At 47.3% G+C, this 13,513-nt stretch overlaps 12 non-coding genes across 12 annotated transcripts; all 12 read right to left on the bottom strand.

The window, feature by feature from the left end:
• Positions 1–364: 364 nt before the first annotated feature.
• On the bottom strand, positions 365–437 carry TRNAV-CAC (transfer RNA valine (anticodon CAC)). The gene has a single exon. It is a non-coding gene; the product is annotated as a tRNA-Val (tRNA).
• A 420-nt stretch (positions 438–857) lies between these two features.
• Positions 858–929, bottom strand: TRNAP-UGG (transfer RNA proline (anticodon UGG)). Its single transcript has one exon. It is a non-coding gene; the product is annotated as a tRNA-Pro (tRNA).
• Positions 930–2,243: 1,314 nt separating this feature from the next.
• Positions 2,244–2,316, bottom strand: TRNAV-CAC (transfer RNA valine (anticodon CAC)). Its single transcript has one exon. It is a non-coding gene; the product is annotated as a tRNA-Val (tRNA).
• Positions 2,317–2,736: 420 nt separating this feature from the next.
• TRNAP-UGG (transfer RNA proline (anticodon UGG)) lies at positions 2,737–2,808 on the bottom strand. Its single transcript has one exon. It is a non-coding gene; the product is annotated as a tRNA-Pro (tRNA).
• Positions 2,809–4,616: 1,808 nt separating this feature from the next.
• On the bottom strand, positions 4,617–4,688 carry TRNAP-UGG (transfer RNA proline (anticodon UGG)). Its single transcript has one exon. It is a non-coding gene; the product is annotated as a tRNA-Pro (tRNA).
• A 1,323-nt stretch (positions 4,689–6,011) lies between these two features.
• On the bottom strand, positions 6,012–6,084 carry TRNAV-CAC (transfer RNA valine (anticodon CAC)). The gene has a single exon. It is a non-coding gene; the product is annotated as a tRNA-Val (tRNA).
• Positions 6,085–6,504: 420 nt separating this feature from the next.
• TRNAP-UGG (transfer RNA proline (anticodon UGG)) lies at positions 6,505–6,576 on the bottom strand. Its single transcript has one exon. It is a non-coding gene; the product is annotated as a tRNA-Pro (tRNA).
• Positions 6,577–7,886: 1,310 nt separating this feature from the next.
• TRNAV-CAC (transfer RNA valine (anticodon CAC)) lies at positions 7,887–7,959 on the bottom strand. The gene has a single exon. It is a non-coding gene; the product is annotated as a tRNA-Val (tRNA).
• Positions 7,960–9,774: 1,815 nt separating this feature from the next.
• TRNAV-CAC (transfer RNA valine (anticodon CAC)) lies at positions 9,775–9,847 on the bottom strand. Its single transcript has one exon. It is a non-coding gene; the product is annotated as a tRNA-Val (tRNA).
• Positions 9,848–10,267: 420 nt separating this feature from the next.
• On the bottom strand, positions 10,268–10,339 carry TRNAP-UGG (transfer RNA proline (anticodon UGG)). Its single transcript has one exon. It is a non-coding gene; the product is annotated as a tRNA-Pro (tRNA).
• A 1,311-nt stretch (positions 10,340–11,650) lies between these two features.
• Positions 11,651–11,723, bottom strand: TRNAV-CAC (transfer RNA valine (anticodon CAC)). Its single transcript has one exon. It is a non-coding gene; the product is annotated as a tRNA-Val (tRNA).
• A 420-nt stretch (positions 11,724–12,143) lies between these two features.
• TRNAP-UGG (transfer RNA proline (anticodon UGG)) lies at positions 12,144–12,215 on the bottom strand. Its single transcript has one exon. It is a non-coding gene; the product is annotated as a tRNA-Pro (tRNA).
• Between the last annotated feature and the right edge of the window lie 1,298 nt (positions 12,216–13,513).

Below are 13,513 nucleotides of genomic sequence, written 5' to 3'. Positions count from 1 at the left end.
AGAAATGAAGAAGCTGTATATGAAAATGTATTATTTCTTTGGTACGCTAACCTATGTAACTAATATGGACCATTTCAGAGGACGGAGCGGACCCAACTGTGATCCCAGAGACCCAAATACCCAGCAGTAGGGAAAATAAATCCTCTCTGTGCTCTGCAACATTACATACACAAAATGCAAGCGCGTGCATTTTTTTATTGGCCCCATATACAGAATACATGTGAGGATGCTTGCCTTCCCAGTGTATTTCTCAAGCTCTTGAGAGCATATGCTATTTCCATGGGAACGCAAATAAGTTCATACTTTACATTTGTGTGTGACAAAAGGGGAAAAAAACTATTTTGTGTAAAATGCCAGCAGAGAGTGTTTCTGCCCGGTCTCGAACCGGGGACCTTTCGCGTGTGAGGCGAACGTGATAACCACTACACTACAGAAACAGCTGCTTGCTCACCTTTGTAGGGACTGGGAGAACAGGTGCAAAGGGCAGTGCAAGTGGACCTGCTTAAAGACTAATCAAATGCCTTGCGCCTGAAGCTCACACAATCCAGCCTAAAACATACGTCCTATCAAGCATGCGCACATATACAAGTATGCCAGCTGAGGGCCTATGCAGCGTACAGAGGGAAGGACATATTTCCACTTTGAGATCGGACGGCCAAAACTCACAAGCAAATCAAGGAATGTTACTGAGAGCTAACAGAGAACACAAAGTGCTTGTCGCAAGGACATGGCACGCAAAGAGGTTCAGGAAGTGAATTGTTCATCGACTACTGCTTACCGAGAAAACCAGAGAGTCTGTCCAATGAAAATAACATTGAAAAAACAAAAAAAAGGAGCTCAAGTTAACCACCTTGATTGGGCTCGTCCGGGATTTGAACCCGGGACCTCTCGCACCCAAAGCGAGAATCATACCCCTAGACCAACGAGCCACGGTCCTTTGAGCATTTGACGGAATTGTCCTCAGCGTTTGCACCCCCCTTAGGATTCGAGGCCAAGAATGCCTATTCCTGAAGTTTGTTCCTGCCGCTGAAAGCCTTGTCGGTGTATGAGCCAAATGAATGCCCCAGTCGGCACGCTCTGACTGTCTTCACAGGTCTCCTCCTCATCCCGAAGGTTGGTGGCCCATTGACATCAGGGTGGAAGGTGCTTGCGATACACTGTTCCTTCCTTCCTTCCTTCCTTCCTTTATTCCTCTTATGCTGTTTATGTAATAAGAGGGGACGATACACAGAAGAGAGAAAGTGGCCCAACACACTAGACTAGCAGTCTTCTGATCAATCTGCAGCTGGCAAGTGGGGGAGAGCCTTTATTTTGCACCTGCTGGGATCTGCATTGGCAGAAGCTCTGAGGGCTGGGCCTTTCCTTTTGCCTGTAAAAACAAAAAGCAGCCCTCCTCCCTCCAGCCCTGAGAGCATGGGCGTGACACTGGAAAAAGCAGCATCTCCCCTTTGGTAAAGATGACCATTGCACAGCTGCTCACTCAGAGCTCGATCGTGCTCGATCAGGCGAGATATATTTAGGTCACCAGCAAAGTCTGTTCTCTTTTCTTGCGTAGGGTGAGCATTCACAGAGCCCAGCTTCGTTGAAAAGAGTGCAAAAGGTGTATACTAAAAGCTTTCTGCTTTACTTGAGCGCCATGGCCGTTATTATATTTTGGCTGCTCCAAGCAATCTCTGTCCAGCCGATGCAAATTTCCAGCTCAAATTTTCCCAGCACTCAAAAAGTCCCTCCTCCCGCCAGCTCTGCTTTCAGGAAGTTCAGCAGAAGCAGTCCAACTTCTGTTCCCACTTCAGAGGAAAAGCTTTCTCGGGCCAGAGAAAGCCAGGGAATCACTGTACCGGCAAGTGCATTTCTTACAACTGGTAATCCCTCAGAACACAGAAATGAAGAAGCTGTATATGAAAATGTATTATTTCTTTGGTACGCTAACCTATGTAACTAATATGGACCATTTCAGAGGACGGAGCGGACCCAACTGTGATCCCAGAGACCCAAATACCCAGCAGTAGGGAAAATAAATCCTCTCTGTGCTCTGCAACATTACATACACAAAATGCAAGCGCGTGCATTTTTTTATTGGCCCCATATACAGAATACATGTGAGGATGCTTGCCTTCCCAGTGTATTTCTCAAGCTCTTGAGAGCATATGCTATTTCCATGGGAACGCAAATAAGTTCATACTTTACATTTGTGTGTGACAAAAGGGGAAAAAAACTATTTTGTGTAAAATGCCAGCAGAGAGTGTTTCTGCCCGGTCTCGAACCGGGGACCTTTCGCGTGTGAGGCGAACGTGATAACCACTACACTACAGAAACAGCTGCTTGCTCACCTTTGTAGGGACTGGGAGAACAGGTGCAAAGGGCAGTGCAAGTGGACCTGCTTAAAGACTAATCAAATGCCTTGCGCCTGAAGCTCACACAATCCAGCCTAAAACATACGTCCTATCAAGCATGCGCACATATACAAGTATGCCAGCTGAGGGCCTATGCAGCGTACAGAGGGAAGGACATATTTCCACTTTGAGATCGGACGGCCAAAACTCACAAGCAAATCAAGGAATGTTACTGAGAGCTAACAGAGAACACAAAGTGCTTGTCGCAAGGACATGGCACGCAAAGAGGTTCAGGAAGTGAATTGTTCATCGACTACTGCTTACCGAGAAAACCAGAGAGTCTGTCCAATGAAAATAACATTGAAAAAACAAAAAAAAGGAGCTCAAGTTAACCACCTTGATTGGGCTCGTCCGGGATTTGAACCCGGGACCTCTCGCACCCAAAGCGAGAATCATACCCCTAGACCAACGAGCCACGGTCCTTTGAGCATTTGACGGAATTGTCCTCAGCGTTTGCACCCCCCTTAGGATTCGAGGCCAAGAATGCCTATTCCTGAAGTTTGTTCCTGCCGCTGAAAGCCTTGTCGGTGTATGAGCCAAATGAATGCCCCAGTCGGCACGCTCTGACTGTCTTCACAGGTCTTCTCCTCATCCCGAAGGTTGGTGGCCCATTGACATCAGGGTGGAAGGTGCTTGCGATACACTGTTCCTTCCTTCCTTCCTTCCTTCCTTTATTCCTCTTATGCTGTTTATGTAATAAGAGGGGACGATACACAGAAGAGAGAAAGTGGCCCAACACACTAGACTAGCAGTCTTCTGATCAATCTGCAGCTGGCAAGGTGGGGGAGAGCCTTTATTTTGCACCTGCTGGGATCTGCATTGGCAGAAGCTCTGAGGGCTGGGCCTTTCCTTTTGCCTGTAAAAACAAAAAGCAGCCCTCCTCCCTCCAGCCCTGAGAGCATGGGCGTGACACTGGAAAAAGCAGCATCTCCCCTTTGGTAAAGATGACCATTGCACAGCTGCTCACTCAGAGCTCGATCGTGCTCGATCAGGCGAGATATATTTAGGTCACCAGCAAAGTCTGTTCTCTTTTCTTGCGTAGGGTGAGCATTCACAGAGCCCAGCTTCGTTGACAAGAGTGCAAAAGGTGTATACTAAAAGCTTTCTGCTTTACTTGAGCGCCATGGCCGTTATTATATTTTGGCTGCTCCAAGCAATCTCTGTCCAGCCGATGCAAATTTCCAGCTCAAATTTTCCCAGCACTCAAAAAGTCCCTCCTCCCGCCAGCTCTGCTTTCAGGAAGTTCAGCAGAAGCAGTCCAACTTCTGTTCCCACTTCAGAGGAAAAGCTTTCTCGGGCCAGAGAAAGCCAGGGAATCACTGTACCGGCAAGTGCATTTCTTACAACTGGTAATCCCTCAGAACACAGAAATGAAGAAGCTGTATATGAAAATGTATTATTTCTTTGGTACACTAACCTATGTAACTAATATGGACCATTTCAGAGGACGGAGCGGACCCAACTGTGATCCCAGAGACCCAAATACCCAGCAGTAGGGAAAATAAATCCTCTCTGTGCTCTGCAACATTACATACACAAAATGCAAGCGCGTGCATTTTTTTATTGGCCCCATATACAGAATACATGTGAGGATGCTTGCCTTCCCAGTGTATTTCTCAAGCTCTTGAGAGCATATGCTATTTCCATGGGAACGCAAATAAGTTCATACTTTACATTTGTGTGTGACAAAAGGGGAAAAAAACTATTTTGTGTAAAATGCCAGCAGAGAGTGTTTCTGCCCGGTCTCGAACAGGGGACCTTTCGCGTGTGAGGCGAACGTGATAACCACTACACTACAGAAACAGCTGCTTGCTCACCTTTGTAGGGACTGGGAGAACAGGTGCAAAGGGCAGTGCAAGTAGACCTGCTTAAAGACTAATCAAATGCCTTGCGCCTGAAGCTCACACAATCCAGCCTAAAACATACGTCCTATCAAGCATGCGCACATATACAAGTATGCCAGCTGAGGGCCTATGCAGCGTACAGAGGGAAGGACATATTTCCACTTTGAGATCGGACGGCCAAAACTCACAAGCAAATCAAGGAATGTTACTGAGAGCTAACAGAGAACACAAAGTGCTTGTCGCAAGGACATGGCACGCAAAGAGGTTCAGGAAGTGAATTGTTCATCGACTACTGCTTACCGAGAAAACCAGAGAGTCTGTCCAATGAAAATAACATTGAAAAAACAAAAAAAAGGAGCTCAAGTTAACCACCTTGATTGGGCTCGTCCGGGATTTGAACCCGGGACCTCTCGCACCCAAAGCGAGAATCATACCCCTAGACCAACGAGCCACGGTCCTTTGAGCATTTGACGGAATTGTCCTCAGCGTTTGCACCCCCCTTAGGATTCGAGGCCAAGAATGCCTATTCCTGAAGTTTGTTCCTGCCGCTGAAAGCCTTGTCGGTGTATGAGCCAAATGAATGCCCCAGTCGGCACGCTCTGACTGTCTTCACAGGTCTCCTCCTCATCCCGAAGGTTGGTGGCCCATTGACATCAGGGTGGAAGGTGCTTGCGATACACTGTTCCTTCCTTCCTTCCTTCCTTCCTGCCTTCCTTTATTCCTCTTATGCTGTTTATGTAATAAGAGGGGACGATACACAGAAGAGAGAAAGTGGCCCAACACACTAGACTAGCAGTCTTCTGATCAATCTGCAGCTGGCAAGGTGGGGGAGAGCCTTTATTTTGCACCTGCTGGGATCTGCAGTGGCAGAAGCTCTGAGGGCTGGGCCTTTCCTTTTGCCTGTAAAAACAAAAAGCAGCCCTCCTCCCTCCAGCCCTGAGAGCATGGGCGTGACACTGGAAAAAGCAGCATCTCCCCTTTGGTAAAGATGACCATTGCACAGCTGCTCACTCAGAGCTCGATCGTGCTCGATCAGGCGAGATATATTTAGGTCACCAGCAAAGTCTGTTCTCTTTTCTTGCGTAGGGTGAGTATTCACAGAGCCCAGCTTCGTTGACAAGAGTGCAAAAGGTGTATACTAAAAGCTTTCTGCTTTACTTGAGCACCATGGCCGTTATTATATTTTGGCTGCTCCAAGCAATCTCTGTCCAGCCGATGCAAATTTCCAGCTCAAATTTTCCCAGCACTCAAAAAGTCCCTCCTCCCGCCAGCTCTGCTTTCAGGAAGTTCAGCAGAAGCAGTCCAACTTCTGTTCCCACTTCAGAGGAAAAGCTTTCTCGGGCCAGAGAAAGCCAGGGAATCACTGTACCGGCAAGTGCATTTCTTACAACTGGTAATCCCTCAGAACACAGAAATGAAGAAGCTGTATATGAAAATGTATTATTTCTTTGGTACGCTAACCTATGTAACTAATATGGACCATTTCAGAGGACGGAGCGGACCCAACTGTGATCCCAGAGACCCAAATACCCAGCAGTAGGGAAAATAAATCCTCTCTGTGCTCTGCAACATTACATACACAAAATGCAAGCGCGTGCATTTTTTTATTGGCCCCATATACAGAATACATGTGAGGATGCTTGCCTTCCCAGTGTATTTCTCAAGCTCTTGAGAGCATATGCTATTTCCATGGGAACGCAAATAAGTTCATACTTTACATTTGTGTGTGACAAAAGGGGAAAAAAACTATTTTGTGTAAAATGCCAGCAGAGTGTGTTTCTGCCCGGTCTCGAACCGGGGACCTTTCGCGTGTGAGGCGAACGTGATAACCACTACACTACAGAAACAGCTGCTTGCTCACCTTTGTAGGGACTGGGAGAACAGGTGCAAAGGGCAGTGCAAGTGGACCTGCTTAAAGACTAATCAAATGCCTTGCCCCTGAAGCTCACACAATCCAGCCTAAAACATACGTCCTATCAAGCATGCGCACATATACAAGTATGCCAGCTGAGGGCCTATGCAGCGTACAGAGGGAAGGACATATTTCCACTTTGAGATCGGACGGCCAAAACTCACAAGCAAATCAAGGAATGTTACTGAGAGCTAACAGAGAACACAAAGTGCTTGTCGCAAGGACATGGCACGCAAAGAGGTTCAGGAAGTGAATTGTTCATCGACTACTGCTTACCGAGAAAACCAGAGAGTCTGTCCAATGAAAATAACATTGAAAAAACAAAAAAAAGGAGCTCAAGTTAACCACCTTGATTGGGCTCGTCCGGGATTTGAACCCGGGACCTCTCGCACCCAAAGCGAGAATCATACCCCTAGACCAACGAGCCACGGTCCTTTGAGCATTTGACGGAATTGTCCTCAGCGTTTGCACCCCCCTTAGGATTCGAGGCCAAGAATGCCTATTCCTGAAGTTTGTTCCTGCCGCTGAAAGCCTTGTCGGTGTATGAGCCAAATGAATGCCCCAGTCGGCACGCTCTGACTGTCTTCACAGGTCTCCTCCTCATCCCGAAGGTTGGTGGCCCATTGACATCAGGGTGGAAGGTGCTTGCGATACACTGTTCCTTCCTTCCTTCCTTCCTTTATTCCTCTTATGCTGTTTATGTAATAAGAGGGGACGATACACAGAAGAGAGAAAGTGGCCCAACACACTAGACTAGCAGTCTTCTGATCAATCTGCAGCTGGCAAGTGGGGGAGAGCCTTTATTTTGCACCTGCTGGGATCTGCATTGGCAGAAGCTCTGAGGGCTGGGCCTTTCCTTTTGCCTGTAAAAACAAAAAGCAGCCCTCCTCCCTCCAGCCCTGAGAGCATGGGCGTGACACTGGAAAAAGCAGCATCTCCCCTTTGGTAAAGATGACCATTGCACAGCTGCTCACTCAGAGCTCGATCGTGCTCGATCAGGCGAGATATATTTAGGTCACCAGCAAAGTCTGTTCTCTTTTCTTGCGTAGGGTGAGCATTCACAGAGCCCAGCTTCGTTGAAAAGAGTGCAAAAGGTGTATACTAAAAGCTTTCTGCTTTACTTGAGCGCCATGGCCGTTATTATATTTTGGCTGCTCCAAGCAATCTCTGTCCAGCCGATGCAAATTTCCAGCTCAAATTTTCCCAGCACTCAAAAAGTCCCTCCTCCCGCCAGCTCTGCTTTCAGGAAGTTCAGCAGAAGCAGTCCAACTTCTGTTCCCACTTCAGAGGAAAAGCTTTCTCGGGCCAGAGAAAGCCAGGGAATCACTGTACCGGCAAGTGCATTTCTTACAACTGGTAATCCCTCAGAACACAGAAATGAAGAAGCTGTATATGAAAATGTATTATTTCTTTGGTACGCTAACCTATGTAACTAATATGGACCATTTCAGAGGACGGAGCGGACCCAACTGTGATCCCAGAGACCCAAATACCCAGCAGTAGGGAAAATAAATCCTCTCTGTGCTCTGCAACATTACATACACAAAATGCAAGCGCGTGCATTTTTTTATTGGCCCCATATACAGAATACATGTGAGGATGCTTGCCTTCCCAGTGTATTTCTCAAGCTCTTGAGAGCATATGCTATTTCCATGGGAACGCAAATAAGTTCATACTTTACATTTGTGTGTGACAAAAGGGGAAAAAAACTATTTTGTGTAAAATGCCAGCAGAGAGTGTTTCTGCCCGGTCTCGAACCGGGGACCTTTCGCATGTGAGGCGAACGTGATAACCACTACACTACAGAAACAGCTGCTTGCTCACCTTTGTAGGGACTGGGAGAACAGGTGCAAAGGGCAGTGCAAGTGGACCTGCTTAAAGACTAATCAAATGCCTTGCGCCTGAAGCTCACACAATCCAGCCTAAAACATACGTCCTATCAAGCATGCGCACATATACAAGTATGCCAGCTGAGGGCCTATGCAGCGTACAGAGGGAAGGACATATTTCCACTTTGAGATCGGACGGCCAAAACTCACAAGCAAATCAAGGAATGTTACTGAGAGCTAACAGAGAACACAAAGTGCTTGTCGCAAGGACATGGCACGCAAAGAGGTTCAGGAAGTGAATTGTTCATCGACTACTGCTTACCGAGAAAACCAGAGAGTCTGTCCAATGAAAATAACATTGAAAAAACAAAAAAAAGGAGCTCAAGTTAACCACCTTGATTGGGCTCGTCCGCGATTTGAACCCGGGACCTCTCGCACCCAAAGCGAGAATCATACCCCTAGACCAACGAGCCACGGTCCTTTGAGCATTTGACGGAATTGTCCTCAGCGTTTGCACCCCCCTTAGGATTCGAGGCCAAGAATGCCTATTCCTGAAGTTTGTTCCTGCCGCTGAAAGCCTTGTCGGTGTATGAGCCAAATGAATGCCCCAGTCGGCACGCTCTGACTGTCTTCACAGGTCTCCTCCTCATCCCGAAGGTTGGTGGCCCATTGACATCAGGGTGGAAGGTGCTTGCGATACACTGTTCCTTCCTTCCTTCCTTCCTTCCTTCCTTCCTTTATTCCTCTTATGCTGTTTATGTAATAAGAGGGGACGATACACAGAAGAGAGAAAGTGGCCCAACACACTAGACTAGCAGTCTTCTGATCAATCTGCAGCTGGCAAGGTGGGGGAGAGCCTTTATTTTGCACCTGCTGGGATCTGCATTGGCAGAAGCTCTGAGGGCTGGGCCTTTCCTTTTGCCTGTAAAAACAAAAAGCAGCCCTCCTCCCTCCAGCCCTGAGAGCATGGGCGTGACACTGGAAAAAGCAGCATCTCCCCTTTGGTAAAGATGACCATTGCACAGCTGCTCACTCAGAGCTCGATCGTGCTCGATCAGGCGAGATATATTTAGGTCACCAGCAAAGTCTGTTCTCTTTTCTTGCGTAGGGTGAGCATTCACAGAGCCCAGCTTCGTTGACAAGAGTGCAAAAGGTGTATACTAAAAGCTTTCTGCTTTACTTGAGCGCCATGGCCGTTATTATATTTTGGCTGCTCCAAGCAATCTCTGTCCAGCCGATGCAAATTTCCAGCTCAAATTTTCCCAGCACTCAAAAAGTCCCTCCTCCCGCCAGCTCTGCTTTCAGGAAGTTCAGCAGAAGCAGTCCAACTTCTGTTCCCACTTCAGAGGAAAAGCTTTCTCGGGCCAGAGAAAGCCAGGGAATCACTGTACCGGCAAGTGCATTTCTTACAACTGGTAATCCCTCAGAACACAGAAATGAAGAAGCTGTATATGAAAATGTATTATTTCTTTGGTACACTAACCTATGTAACTAATATGGACCATTTCAGAGGACGGAGCGGACCCAACTGTGATCCCAGAGACCCAAATACCCAGCAGTAGGGAAAATAAATCCTCTCTGTGCTCTGCAACATTACATACACAAAATGCAAGCGCGTGCATTTTTTTATTGGCCCCATATACAGAATACATGTGAGGATGCTTGCCTTCCCAGTGTATTTCTCAAGCTCTTGAGAGCATATGCTATTTCCATGGGAACGCAAATAAGTTCATACTTTACATTTGTGTGTGACAAAAGGGGAAAAAAACTATTTTGTGTAAAATGGCAGCAGAGAGTGTTTCTGCCCGGTCTCGAACCGGGGACCTTTCGCGTGTGAGGCGAACGTGATAACCACTACACTACAGAAACAGCTGCTTGCTCACCTTTGTAGGGACTGGGAGAACAGGTGCAAAGGGCAGTGCAAGTGGACCTGCTTAAAGACTAATCAAATGCCTTGCGCCTGAAGCTCACACAATCCAGCGTAAAACATACGTCCTATCAAGCATGCGCACATATACAAGTATGCCAGCTGAGGGCCTATGCAGCGTACAGAGGGAAGGACATATTTCCACTTTGAGATCGGACGGCCAAAACTCACAAGCAAATCAAGGAATGTTACTGAGAGCTAACAGAGAACACAAAGTGCTTGTCGCAAGGACATGGCACGCAAAGAGGTTCAGGAAGTGAATTGTTCATCGACTACTGCTTACCGAGAAAACCAGAGAGTCTGTCCAATGAAAATAACATTGAAAAAACAAAAAAAAGGAGCTCAAGTTAACCACCTTGATTGGGCTCGTCCGGGATTTGAACCCGGGACCTCTCGCACCCAAAGCGAGAATCATACCCCTAGACCAACGAGCCACGGTCCTTTGAGCATTTGACGGAATTGTCCTCAGCGTTTGCACCCCCCTTAGGATTCGAGGCCAAGAATGCCTATTCCTGAAGTTTGTTCCTGCCGCTGAAAGCCTTGTCGGTGTATGAGCCAAATGAATGCCCCAGTCGGCACGCTCTGACTGTCTTCACAGGTCTCCTCCTCATCCCGAAGGTTGGTGGCCCATTGACATCAGGGTGGAAGGTGCTTGCGATACACTGTTCCTTCCTTCCTTCCTTCCTTTATTCCTCTTATGCTGTTTATGTAATAAGAGGGGACGATACACAGAAGAGAGAAAGTGGCCCAACACACTAGACTAGCAGTCTTCTGATCAATCTGCAGCTGGCAAGGTGGGGGAGAGCCTTTATTTTGCACCTGCTGGGATCTGCATTGGCAGAAGCTCTGAGGGCTGGGCCTTTCCTTTTGCCTGTAAAAACAAAAAGCAGCCCTCCTCCCTCCAGCCCTGAGAGCATGGGCGTGACACTGGAAAAAGCAGCATCTCCCCTTTGGTAAAGATGACCATTGCACAGCTGCTCACTCAGAGCTCGATCGTGCTCGATCAGGCGAGATATATTTAGGTCACCAGCAAAGTCTGTTCTCTTTTCTTGCGTAGGGTGAGCATTCACAGAGCCCAGCTTCGTTGACAAGAGTGCAAAAGGGGTATACTAAAAGCTTTCTGCTTTACTTGAGCGCCATGGCCGTTATTATATTTTGGCTGCTCCAAGCAATCTCTGTCCAGCCGATGCAAATTTCCAGCTCAAATTTTCCCAGCACTCAAAAAGTCCCTCCTCCCGCCAGCTCTGCTTTCAGGAAGTTCAGCAGAAGCAGTCCAACTTCTGTTCCCACTTCAGAGGAAAAGCTTTCTCGGGCCAGAGAAAGCCAGGGAATCACTGTACCGGCAAGTGCATTTCTTACAACTGGTAATCCCTCAGAACACAGAAATGAAGAAGCTGTATATGAAAATGTATTATTTCTTTGGTACACTAACCTATGTAACTAATATGGACCATTTCAGAGGACGGAGCGGACCCAACTGTGATCCCAGAGACCCAAATACCCAGCAGTAGGGAAAATAAATCCTCTCTGTGCTCTGCAACATTACATACACAAAATGCAAGCGCGTGCATTTTTTTATTGGCCCCATATACAGAATACATGTGAGGATGCTTGCCTTCCCAGTGTATTTCTCAAGCTCTTGAGAGCATATGCTATTTCCATGGGAACGCAAATAAGTTCATACTTTACATTTGTGTGTGACAAAAGGGGAAAAAAACTATTTTGTGTAAAATGCCAGCAGAGAGTGTTTCTGCCCGGTCTCGAACCGGGGACCTTTCGCGTGTGAGGCGAACGTGATAACCACTACACTACAGAAACATCTGCTTGCTCACCTTTGTAGGGACTGGCAGAACAGGTTCAAAGGGCAGTGCAAGTGGACCTGCTTAAAGACTAATCAAATGCCTTGCGCCTGAAGCTCACACAATCCAGCCTAAAACATACGTCCTATCAAGCATGCGCACATATACAAGTATGCCAGCTGAGGGCCTATGCAGCGTACAGAGGGAAGGACATATTTCCACTTTGAGATCGGACGGCCAAAACTCACAAGCAAATCAAGGAATGTTACTGAGAGCTAACAGAGAACACAAAGTGCTTGTCGCAAGGACATGGCACGCAAAGAGGTTCAGGAAGTGAATTGTTCATCGACTACTGCTTACCGAGAAAACCAGAGAGTCTGTCCAATGAAAATAACATTGAAAAAACAAAAAAAAGGAGCTCAAGTTAACCACCTTGATTGGGCTCGTCCGGGATTTGAACCCGGGACCTCTCGCACCCAAAGCGAGAATCATACCCCTAGACCAACGAGCCACGGTCCTTTGAGCATTTGACGGAATTGTCCTCAGCGTTTGCACCCCCCTTAGGATTCGAGGCCAAGAATGCCTATTCCTGAAGTTTGTTCCTGCCGCTGAAAGCCTTGTCGGTGTATGAGCCAAATGAATGCCCCAGTCGGCACGCTCTGACTGTCTTCACAGGTCTCCTCCTCATCCCGAAGGTTGGTGGCCCATTGACATCAGGGTGGAAGGTGCTTGCGATACACTGTTCCTTCCTTCCTTCCTTCCTTCCTTTATTCCTCTTATGCTGTTTATGTAATAAGAGGGGACGATACACAGAAGAGAGAAAGTGGCCCAACACACTAGACTAGCAGTCTTCTGATCAATCTGCAGCTGGCAAGGTGGGGGAGAGCCTTTATTTTGCACCTGCTGGGATCTGCATAGGCAGAAGCTCTGAGGGCTGGGCCTTTCCTTTTGCCTGTAAAAACAAAAAGCAGCCCTCCTCCCTCCAGCCCTGAGAGCATGGGCGTGACACTGGAAAAAGCAGCATCTCCCCTTTGGTAAAGATGACCATTGCACAGCTGCTCACTCAGAGCTCGATCGTGCTCGATCAGGCGAGATATATTTAGGTCACCAGCAAAGTCTGTTCTCTTTTCTTGCGTAGGGTGAGCATTCACAGAGCCCAGCTTCGTTGACAAGAGTGCAAAAGGTGTATACTAAAAGCTTTCTGCTTTACTTGAGCGCCATGGCCGTTATTATATTTTGGCTGCTCCAAGCAATCTCTGTCCAGCCGATGCAAATTTCCAGCTCAAATTTTCCCAGCACTCAAAAAGTCCCTCCTCCCGCCAGCTCTGCTTTCAGGAAGTTCAGCAGAAGCAGTCCAACTTCTGTTCCCACTTCAGAGGAAAAGCTTTCTCGGGCCAGAGAAAGCCAGGGAATCACTGTACCGGCAAGTGCATTTCTTACAACTGGTAATCCCTCAGAACACAGAAATGAAGAAGCTGTATATGAAAATGTATTATTTCTTTGGTACACTAACCTATGTAACTAATATGGACCATTTCAGAGGACGGAGCGGACCCAACTGTGATCCCAGAGACCCAAATACCCAGCAGTAGGGAAAATAAATCCTCTCTGTGCTCTGCAACATTACATACACAAAATGCAAGCGCGTGCATTTTTTTATTGGCCCCATATACAGAATACATGTGAGGATGCTTGCCTTCCCAGTGTATTTCTCAAGCTCTTGAGAGCATATGCTATTTCCATGGGAACGCAAATAAGTTCATACTTTACATTTGTGTGTGACAAAAGGGGAAAAAAACTATTTTGTGT

Source organism: Ambystoma mexicanum, chromosome 2q (assembly GCF_040938575.1).
Source record: "Ambystoma mexicanum isolate Mex_15411 chromosome 2q, UKY_AmexF1_1, whole genome shotgun sequence".
Taxonomy (NCBI): domain Eukaryota; kingdom Metazoa; phylum Chordata; class Amphibia; order Caudata; family Ambystomatidae; genus Ambystoma; species Ambystoma mexicanum.
The sequence above is the reverse complement of the archived record's forward strand: the minus strand, read 5'-3'. Positions and strand labels throughout refer to the sequence as shown.